The sequence below is a fragment of the Cebus imitator genome, unplaced genomic scaffold (genome assembly GCF_001604975.1).
Source record: "Cebus imitator isolate Cc_AM_T3 unplaced genomic scaffold, Cebus_imitator-1.0 Scaffold94, whole genome shotgun sequence".
In the NCBI taxonomy this organism is placed as follows: Eukaryota; Metazoa; Chordata; class Mammalia; order Primates; family Cebidae; genus Cebus; species Cebus imitator.
The window spans coordinates 3,156,341-3,167,514 of NW_016107409.1; positions in this window are offsets into that span (position 1 = coordinate 3,156,341).

The window sequence follows — 11,174 nt, forward strand, 5'->3', positions numbered from 1 at the left end:
CATGCTGTACATTGATATTTGTTGGAATGCCTAGGGCCATAAAATAGGTAATATTTAAATGTTCATAAGATATGATCCAAAGGGATATTTTGGGACATCTTAAGAGCTGCTGGGGCACAGGCAAAATGATTAAAAAAAAAAACAAAAACAAAAACCAAGAGAAAGCACTGAAGAAAAGAGACCCTCTTGTTCTCTTTGCCCATGGTCACCCACAGCATCACCTTCACAATGCTAGTAACAGCTGCAGCTCCTGAACTGTCATCTTCAGTCTAGCCCTTGCAGTCTGTGGCACTTAATGCAAAGTCTCTGCGGTGATCGCGGTGGAGATACAATGACAGATTGCAGGCTTGGTCATGAGGGTGGGATACAGCTTCTGCTGTAAAGGCGATACACAGGCTGTGTTCTGGGCCTGAGATCGTCATGGGTGAAGTGGGAGCCTCCTCCTGTCCACCTAGGTTGGTACCTAGCCTGACTGAGAGGTAAGTTATAAAGTGGGCAGTGAGTCTTCAATGTTCGTTTCCGCTTCTGCCTTCTCCCAACTGCCTTCATCCACTACCTACTCTCCCAAGCAGCACAGTAGCTGCTGGAGAGTCCAACATGACTATTAGCTTGCTTGGTGACTTTGAGTGAACTCCTTACTTCACTGAACTTCAGTTTTCCCATCTGCAAAATTGGGCCGATTTCAATGACTGTCATCAGGATTAGAAAAAAGGCATTTAGAGCCCATGGTTGGTGTTTTGTACATTTTACCTGCTGCTGGCTGGTGTGCAGGGAGAAACAAGGAAAAAGACTTTGTGGGCTACACAGGGCTGTGTGCTGGTGATCATGGATACCTAGGGAAGCAGAGAGAGAAAAGTGTTAGTCTGGGAACTGTGTTCCACTATGGGCTTGTGCATTCACCTGTCACATGGGTTAAGTGACTCCTGTTGGTTTCCGTGGAAATATGGAAATTCATCCGTTGTTTATTTCACATAAGGATGAATTAGGAACTTAGAGTTTTTGGAAGAAAAGTGCCCGTTACATTCTAAGTTAAAAGATTTAATCATGCAATTTCAATCTTCAACATTCTTGGCAAGTGATGCCGAAAGTTATTGTTTCATTTATTTTACTAATTAAGTGTATTTGTGGAAAGGATGGATGCACATTAAAAATAAATTTATTTGTAGGAATATATCTCTGGTATTTACCTTCGTTATATGCATCAGTGGAATAGGATTCAGGTTATATCTAATCTTTGGATGGGAGTGTCCTAAACATTAATTCATAAAGCAGCATTTTGGTATTAGAAGGGCATTTGTTACGCTTAGAAAACCTGCTGTGTATGCACTGTGCTAGGCCTGTTTGTAAATGTCTTTGGGACACAATGTAGCTAAATTGCTCATGGTAATTAATTCTATAATTCATTATGGAATAGAACTCATGGCATGCAGAAAAGGAAAGGGATCTTGACTTGTCCTTGGCATTCACCTACCCTGGGCAAATTTCTGGAATGGAGCAGGCTAAGTGTGTCATTAGCATGTTCTGACTCCTTCTCTGCATGTCTCATCTGCCTCCTGGGGCACTCTCCTCTCACTCTCCAACGTCAGTGTCCTAACTGATACCCTGAGGTGCAACTGTGGCATCTCTGTGACTGGGAGCCCCTGCTCCAGACCACTTGTCCTGCTTCCCTCTCCCCACCTAGTCATAATGTTGCAGCTGATCTCAGCCAGGAGGAGGAAGACAAGTGGGTAATTAAATTAATTCACACTGTTGTCTGGATGGCTGATATCCTTGTGTGTTTATAGTGCTATTCTTTAGAAAAGAGAATTTTTCTCCTCTCCTTTCCTTTCGTCACCATTTTTTTTTCCAATGGAAAAACATTTCAGACCATTTGACAAAGTGAAGTGAAAAAATTCAGACAACCTGAAAGATAAATTTTGAAAGCAGGAGAGGTAATATATCACACCCAGGAGTTTTTGCTGATTCCAGTTCTTTTACCACATCTCTTCCAAAGTATGTCCTCTGGTTGTTTAGAGGTGTTGCCAATATGGGAAGACCTTATCAGGAAGGACTACAGAATCTGTGGGATCCAGGACAAAATGAAAATATGGACCTGCTTGTTAAAAAATTGTTAAAAATTTTGGCTGGGTGTGGTGGGTCACACCTATAATCCCAGCACTTTGGGAGGCTGAGGTGGGTGGATCGTGAGGTCAGGAGTTCAAGACCAGCCTGGCCAATATGGTGAAACCCCCGTCTCTACTAAAAATACAAAACATTAGCTGGGTGTGGTGGTGTGTGCCTGTAATCCCAGTTATTTGGGAGGCTGAGGCAGAGAATTGCTGGAACCCAGGAGGTGGAAGTCACAGTGAGTTGAGATGGCACCATTGTACTATAGCTTGGGGGACACAGTGAGACTCCATCTCCAAAAAAAAAAAAAAAAAGAATTTCAAGATGGTGACCACAGAGCATTTTAGTCTGTAGAAATTTCTTTTGCACACTTGCTTAGTGTTCTGCAGAGATTCTTTTGGGATGCTCAAAACTATTTTCTTTTTATGGTGTTTCTCCTTACTTTACTTTAAAGCTCCTATACTTGTATATCACAATCTCAATGTTCAAAATGAAGCTCCACTATCCACTGAAGGAGGGGTTGGGTAGAGGGATTTCCCTAAGGGGGCTACAGGACGAGGCCTGGGCTGTGGGTCGAGCTCCTTGCTGTGGCCAGCAGTGGAGGCAAGGGATCACCATAAGAAGTGAGAGGTAAGGAGCAGGACAGTCTTCCTTCACATACAGTCATGCGTGTATAACAACATTTAGGGCAACAATAGACTGCATATCCAACGGTGGTCCCATGAGATCATAATACTCTATTTTTACTTTACCCTTTGTATGATGTGTTTAGATACACAAATACTTACTATTGTGTTATAACTGCACACAGCATCCAGTACAGTCACATGCTGTACAGGTTTGTAGCCTAGCAGCCATAGGCTGTACCATATAGATTAGGTGTACAGCAGGCTGTCCCATCTAGGTTTGTGTGAATACAGGCCATGATGCTTGTACAATGGTGAAATTGCCTAATGATGTCTTTCCAGAACATATCCCTGTTGTTAAGCAATGTATGACCGTATATCCAAACTAAGAAGATGCACAAAGGAAAGTGTGGAAAGTGTTAAAAAGCAAGGTGCCCTACTTATGTCTTCTGGTGAACTTCTTAGATGTTTGTTTCATCAGAGATTCTGACGGTATTAGCAATCCTTCAACCTTGTATTTGGTTTAAAATTAGAGTCTTCTATCTGGTAATTGTTCTCATTTTCTGGGACTACTGTACTCACTTCAGAAAGAAAGGAACCAGACCCCTAACCCCAACATATGTGCTTCAGTTATTTTATAGTCTGTTTACAGGAGAGAAATATATATATAAGAGCCAATATACTTTCTCAATTGCATTTGCTAGTGAGACTTGTTTTGCCTCAAAATTCAGGTTCATATTCTTTCTAGGAAAAGTATTTTTTTTTTTGAGACAGAGTCGCTTTCTTTCACTCAGTCTGGAGTGCAGTGACATGATTATAGCTCAAACTATAATCAAACTCCTGGGCTCAAGGGATCCTCCTGCCTCAGCCTCCTGAGTAGCTAGCACTACAGGCGCAAGCAATAACCCCTAGCTAATTGTTTTTAAAGAGATAGCATCTCACTGTGTTGTTCAGGTTGGTCTTGAACTCCTGACCTCAAGTGATCCTCTGGCTTTGGCTTCCCAAAATGCTGAGATTACAGGCAGGAGCCACTGCATTTGGCCAAAAGGCAGTGTCTTCATTCCAAAAATTAGAAGGAAATAACCACTTAAATACAATTTTTGGGGAGAAGATACAGTTCTGAGATAAAAATAAAACATATCCCAGAGCCTACATACTTAACATTTTTGAGTTAGATGGGGTTTTAAAAGTCAGTCATGTGAGATTTAAATTATTGGGAGGCACACTGATCAGTCTCTCTGTCCATCTACACTGCTGCTGGACAATACTTCTAAAAAAAACCCTTGGATTACATTATATAATAGAAGATCTTAAAAATCTGTACTTTGTGAAAGTGTGCGTTACCAACTTAGTGATTGCAGTGGGTCACCGTTACTTAACCCCAAGGGGAAACTCTGGGAGAACAAATAAAATGTGTGCCTCACTGTTGTTCAATATTGTGCCCTGTATTCTAGCTTCTACTATTTGAAGTGATTAAAATGTTCTTTATAACTATATACTGGGCCTGTAGGTGAAATGTTGACGAGCCAAGGTACAGATGAGAATCCCAAATGCGACAGCTTAAGAAATGTCCAGGGTCTTGTAACAAGTGAAAAGGTCACATGGCATGAGGTCATGTTAGAAAACCTCGAAGAGGATAAAAGATGTTCCACAAGCAACAGCCCAGTTTATAAATGGATCTATGTGGGATTGTTGTCAGTGTCCATCCTTGACCCAAGAAAAGACCTGATCCGTTGGAAATGTTTTGTCTCTCTAACAAAAGGAAGCAGGGCATAGACAGGACAAAAGAGGGATTTTGGATTATTTTCATGGCAGAAGTCCACACTGGTGAGCTACCTTTGAGACCTGACAGCTTATCGGGACATATTAGAAAACCTTGAAGAGGATACTGAAAGCCATGGATGAGGTCACTAAGGGAGTGAGGCGGGTATGGAAGAGGAGAGGCCTGATGAGGAGCAGCTGGGGCTGACAAGGGGCTGGTGATGTAGGAGGAGCAGAGAGCACTCTGTCCTGGGACACTGCTGGTAGGTCAGTGGCAGTAGGAGCAAACTGAGAAGTGAACATTGGGTTTGCCAATAGTAGGGGTGGGGGCAGGCTGGATTGCAGTGGGCTCAAGAGAGGACCAGAGGAGAGGGTTAGAAACGGTGTGAGTGACTCTTGCAAGAAGTTGTACTGAGAAGGGTGATATGGTTTCACTGTGTTCCCAACCAAATCTCATCTTGAATTGTAGTTTCCATAATGCCCACGTATTTTGGGAGAGACTTAGTGGGAGCTAATTGAATCACAGGGTAGTTACCCTCATACTGTTCTCGTGATAGTGAGTGAGTTCTCACAAATCTAGTGGTTTTATAAGGGACTTTCCTCTTTTTTCCTTGGTACTTCCCCTTCCTGCCGCCATGTGAAGAAGGATGTGTTTGCTTCTTCATCCACCAGGATTGTAAGTTTCCTGAGGCCTCCTTAGCCCTGCAGAACTGTGAGTCAATCAAACCTCTTTTCTTTATAAATTACCCAGTCTTGGGTATGTCTTTGTTAGTGGTGTGAGAATGGACTGATAAAAAGGGAGTGAAAAACTGGAAGGTGGCTGGAAGCAAAGATGGGATCAGAGAGGCTTTTACCGGAGGATGGTTGGGATGCTCAGTAACATTTCTATAGACTGAGAAAACTACATTCAGCATCCTGGCTTTTGTTTGATTTTGTAGGACTGAGAAAGCATCAAAAAATCTAAGGTCTGGAGATATTTCTGGGCACTGAAGAAAGATTGAAACCCTTTGTAATAGAAATGCAGCAGCCAATCTGGTCTTGCCGGACAGGGGAGAGCTAGGCCTCCGTGAGTTTGCTGTGGGAGCTGCAGGGAATAGGCTGGGCTTTGCTCTTCCCAGGTGGGCCCTGTCCTGCCCTGGTCCATTCACCCCTGGGTCCTGTCCTTAGTTATTTTCCCTAAAACTGGTCACAGTAGATTGTGGGAACAATATAACCAAGACATACTAAATGCTTCAGTAACTTATTTTGGACTTAATAAAAGTTACTACTTATTGAGGCACTATGCTGGGTATTTAATATATGTTAGTTTATTTCTCACAACAGTCCTACAAGGTAGTTACTTTTGTAGATGAGGAATTTTATAGATGAGGAACCTGAAGTGCAGATAGGTGCCCTTGAATAGCAGGGCAGCTATTCAACCAAGGTCTATTTGATTCCAAAGTTTATATCATGTAACACTGTTTTTTATTGCTCTGGTGACCAGAATTTTGCTTAATCTTTTTTTTTTAAATTTTTTTTCTTTTCCAACTTTTATTTTAGATTCAGGGAGTACCTGTGCAAGTTTCTTATGTGGTTATATTGCATGATGCTGAGGTTTGGGGTACAAATGATTCTGTCATCCAGGTAGTGAGCACAGAACCCAATAAGTTTTTCAGCCCTTGTCCTCCCTCCCCAGTAGCCCCAGTGTCTGTCATTGCCACCTTTATGTCCATAAGTACTTGATGTTTAGCTCCCACTTATAAGTGAGAACATACAGTATTTGTTAACCTTTTTAAGACCCCACTTTTTTTTATATTCAATTTTTAACTCTTGAGGTAGGAAGTGAGGGAAGATCCCATAACACCTGTTGCATGAAGTACCCTCCGTATATGGTAACAATTGGTCCATTTTGTCTTTGGCATATTTCTTTTAGATATGAAGAGCTGTCTTTTAAGCCTAATATTCTGAAATGTGAAGAAGAAAGACATTTATTCCATTTTTGCTATTTACTATTTATTTCTAGCTTATCACTTTTCTAACTTTTCACCTCAACACTGCCAGGCTAACTTTTCACTGTGTTCTCAAGTGGCTGCCACCTTCTCTCTTTGGTCTTGTGTTCTGCCTTCTCTGGACTCTTCTTAGTAACATTGTGTTAGTCTATTCTCACACTGTTAAAGAAGACATAACTGAGGCTGAGCAATTTATAAAGAAAAAGAGGTTTAATGGACTCACAGTTTCACATGATTAGGGAGGCCTCACAATCATGGAAGAAGGCAAATGAACAGAGGCATGTCTTACACGGTGGCAGGCAAGAGAGCATGTGCAGGGGAATTGTCCTTTATAAAACCATCAGATCTTGTGAGACTTATTCACTATCATGAGAACAGCATGGGAAAAACCTGCCCCTGTGATTCAGTTACCTCTCACTGGGTCCCTTCCACAATGGGAAGCTACAGTTCAAGATGAGATTTGGGTGGGGACACAGCCAAACCATATCAAGCATGATGCCATTCTTAAGCAGAACTTCTCACAGAGCTCTATCAGGGATGCATAATGGCTCTGAATGAGATAGGAAAGTGTGTTCTATTTTGTTTCTATTCTGACTCTGAATAACTCCTAATATTATTGTAAAGATAAAGCCAAAAGCCACAGCAGCCCACTGGACTGATGCTGTTAAGCTGATATCTAGTTTAGAGTGACCCTCAGAGTGATCAGCTTGGAGTTCATTCTTTTTTGCGCCAAACCAGCATTTCCCAAGGTGAATTTTATGGAACACTGTTCAGGGAGATGTGACAGGAATGCGATGAAAAGGTGGACCCAGTGACAACACACTTGGGAGCTACTGCATGTGCTTCGCCTCTCCTGAGGACTGATAATGCTCATTAATGTGTCAAAATGTTAAGAAGTCACATAGGGTGTCTTAGCCTGGGTTTTCCTAGCAGCAGATTGTGAAACCAGGGTTTCAGGGCAAGTAATTTATTTGGGAGATATAGGATATGATAAAAGAGAAGTGGGAAAGTGATAAACAGATGGAAAGAAAGCCAATAAAATGTGCATTCTCAAGAAAGTGAGCAGAGCTTAACCCCAAGGGGAAACTTCGGGAGGTCATGTGAAATGCATGCCTTAGTATGATCCTACCTGAGGGACGAGGGAGCTGTGTTATTTTTACACCAACTGCTGTCAGTTATTGCTAATGGCCGCTCCCAATTTCTTATACTTCCAGTCTGTCACTGGCAGAACAGCCTCCCAGGCTTTGTAGAAGTCTCTCAGGCAAAGCAATACAGATCATGGCCATGGAGGTCAGTTGGAGAAATTTAGGATGAATAGAGGATGTGGATGTTGTTTGTTTTGTAGAAAGAACCCTAACCCAATATTTCAAAAATCTAAATTGGGCATGGAACACTGGTTAGGGATTCCAGTTTAGGAAGTGTAGATGTAATAGGGTCACAAATTTAGTATACTACACAAGACTCCTGAAGAAAATAAAACTAGCTCTTTTAGAATATCTGGGTTCTCTCACCAGAGCACTCAGGACATTCTGAATCTCCTGAATGTGTCACAAAGATTGTGAGAAGCCAGCAATGCTGTCTTAGGGTCAAACACAACCAATACCACACTGCTGCTCCCAGGCCAGATGGACAGAGCCACAGGCAGGGCAGCTCCCAGAGCTGGGCTATCTCAGCGGGTAGCCACTAGTGTCATCTGGACATTGAGCACTTGGATATGGCTAGTACAACCAAAAAACTGACTTTAATTTTTATTTTAATTATTTAAAATGTAAAGGGATCTGCATGCATATGGCTTGTGGCCACCTTATGGGACAGTGTGACCCTAGAGGCATGCTGCCTCCCTGGGGTGCACATGGAGAGGTGTGCCCCATGCCCACGTGGATGTCCTCCAGCTCCTTTTTACATGTAAGGATGTTTCACTATTCTTCTCCCACTCTGGTTTCCGCCTCAAGGGGTTGCTTACATTTCTTGGTCCTGGTGTTCTCTCAGTAGGTACCTGCTGCCCGAGACTTCTCCAACAACCCGAAGGGAGCAGCTTTCTTCACAGGCATCCAGAAGATTCCTCTGACCCCTTCCAAATGGCCTCACAGCCGAGTGCTGCCATTGAGACACCTTCCTATGCTTGCCTTCTTTAACCCCTCATGGGACTTTGAAGTGAGGTCCCAGGAGAGGCACCTTTTTGAGGCTAGCTTTCTCCTGCACCTCAGAGGGGTGATTTGTAGCAAGTTCCACTCCTGCGGCCCCTCAGCAACTTCTCTGTCATCTAGTGACCCCTCTCCCATGAGGTCTGCATCTCAGCTTCAGGGAAGAAGCCTCTTCCTTGGGTGCTCCCTCAGCCTCATAGTCGTGGCTCTGCCTCCTTTTGTGATTCCTAAATTCCCAAGAGTTCTTTTTACCTCTTACTAATCAGTCCTCCATCATGCCAATCCCCTGTTGTAGTTAATAATTCTTTACATTCAATTTCCTGCTCAAATTACTAGTAGTTGCTGTATCCGGGTTGGACTCTGACTGATACACTGTAATAATCTGACCTTCATTTGGGAAAGGATAACATGAAAAATTGTCACCAAGAGAGGATAGGATGCCTAGAGATGATATATACAAGTTATACACTTACAGACAGAAAATGAAAACATAAACTATATTTCAAAAGTCTCTATGTCTGGCTATATAACTTGTGATGATAATTTTGCAACTTTCCAATATCACTATTAGAGAATAGAGGAAGTCCACTGTTCATTGCTTCAAATGAGAAATTAAAAGCTGTAATGGGATATATTACTGTCGATTATTCAGGATAAAAGAGAGAGGAGGTGACTTCACCTTCAGGAATAGTGAGCAGGGATGGTCCATGGAGGTTGACAGTAGAAGAGACTCTTTTTACTTGACTTGTTAAAGACAGAGGAGTCCTCACTAAAAGACCTTTTAAAGCCTTTTATGACAGAAAACCCCCCAGCCAAGGACTGAGTACAAAATGAAAGGAATCTGTGTAAAAATCCTTCTGGTTGATGTCCACCTCCTGGTGTTCTGAATTTTTCCTTCACAATCTTATAAAAATGATTTGTTTATTAAATTAGGACTTGGCAAGTAGAAGACAGTGCCTCTTACCTTGGCTGAGAATTCTGCTAAAATGGAATCTTCCTTATTGACTTAATTCTGTTAGTGCTGTAACGATCACAATTTAAAGGTGTCATTTGTTGAACTAGGTCTTAAGCTCAGCACTTTCATTTATGTCCTATTTAACCTTTAAAAAATGCCAGGAGACACATGAATAAATTGAAGTTCAGAGAGGTTAAGTAACTTCCACAGGGTCATGTGGCTGTGGCAGAGCTGGGCTCTGAAGCCAGGTATGACTGACTCTAAATTCTCGTGTTCCTTCTATTCTGCCACTAACGTCACTGTTCATCAAAAAACGATTTTCAATTTTGCCGATTCCCTTAGAAAGCACCATCACTGCCTGCTTTAGTTTCTTCTCATCTGACTATAAAGACATACCTGAGTCTGGATAATTTTTAGAGAAAAGAGGTTTAATTGACTCATAAAAATGTTCTACAGGCTGTAAAGGAGGCATGTCTGGAAGCTGAATGGGAAGCAAGCACAACTTCACATGGCGGCAGGAGAGAGAAAACGCATGAAAGGGAGATGCTACACATTTTTAAACTGTCAGATCTCATGAGAACTCTCTCTCTCTCGCTATCACAAGAACAGTAAGGGGGAAATCCGCCCCATGATCCAAATCCGCCCCCATGATCAAGATCCAAGGGACCTCCCACTGGGTCCCTCCCCAAACATTGGAAATAACAATTCAACATGAGATTTGGGTGAGGGCACAGAGCCAAACCATATCGCTGACTGAAGCAAAAGAATAGGGCTCCTGAAGAGCAAATGCTAAAGATAAATGGGGATGTTAGGGGTAGACTAGGTGTGTAAGGAGAGGGCTTTGGAGGATCAGACAGGCAAGGACACTGAGAAATAAACATATCAGACCCTGTTGCAGTCTGAAGATTGGCACAAGCTAACAAGACCAACAGACCTCTTTGGAGCAGGGTCATGACAGGAAGCGGGGAAGAGTGGGGCGGATAGTCTCCAGGTTGCCAGGAAGAATGGTGGATGAGAGTGAGGCAGGGAAGGACATTTGCCTGATTTCTTTGGAATTCTCAAAGCTGATGGTGGAAATAGGAAAGGGCACTATAGTATTCTTAAATTCATAACTACCCTGTAGCTGATCTGTACTCAACCAGGATTGTATATTGGGGATGGTAGAAGGTTTAGTTTCAAAGTATAGTGGTAGAGCAAATATCCTTAAGACTCACTGGCTCACCTTTTCCATGTACGAGACAAGAATATAATAAAGATAAAGGGAAGCAGAAACCATCTGGATCCATCCGGATCAACAGAAGCTACTTCCAGGGGAGCCTCTTCTGACACCAGATACCAGGGGCAGCCAGGAAAGGGGGAAAGACAAATTCCCAGGACTGGGGCTGCAACTTTCTTCCCGGCTGCATCTTCCCGGCCTGCAGGGATGGTGTATGACTCTGTGACACAGTCATCTGGAGAATTCTTTTTTTTTTTTTAATTGCATTTTAGGTTTTGGGGTATGTGTGAAGAACATGCAAGATTGTTGCATAGGTATACACGTGGCAGTGTGATTTGCTGCCTTCCTCTCCTTCACTGATATCTGGCATTTCTACCC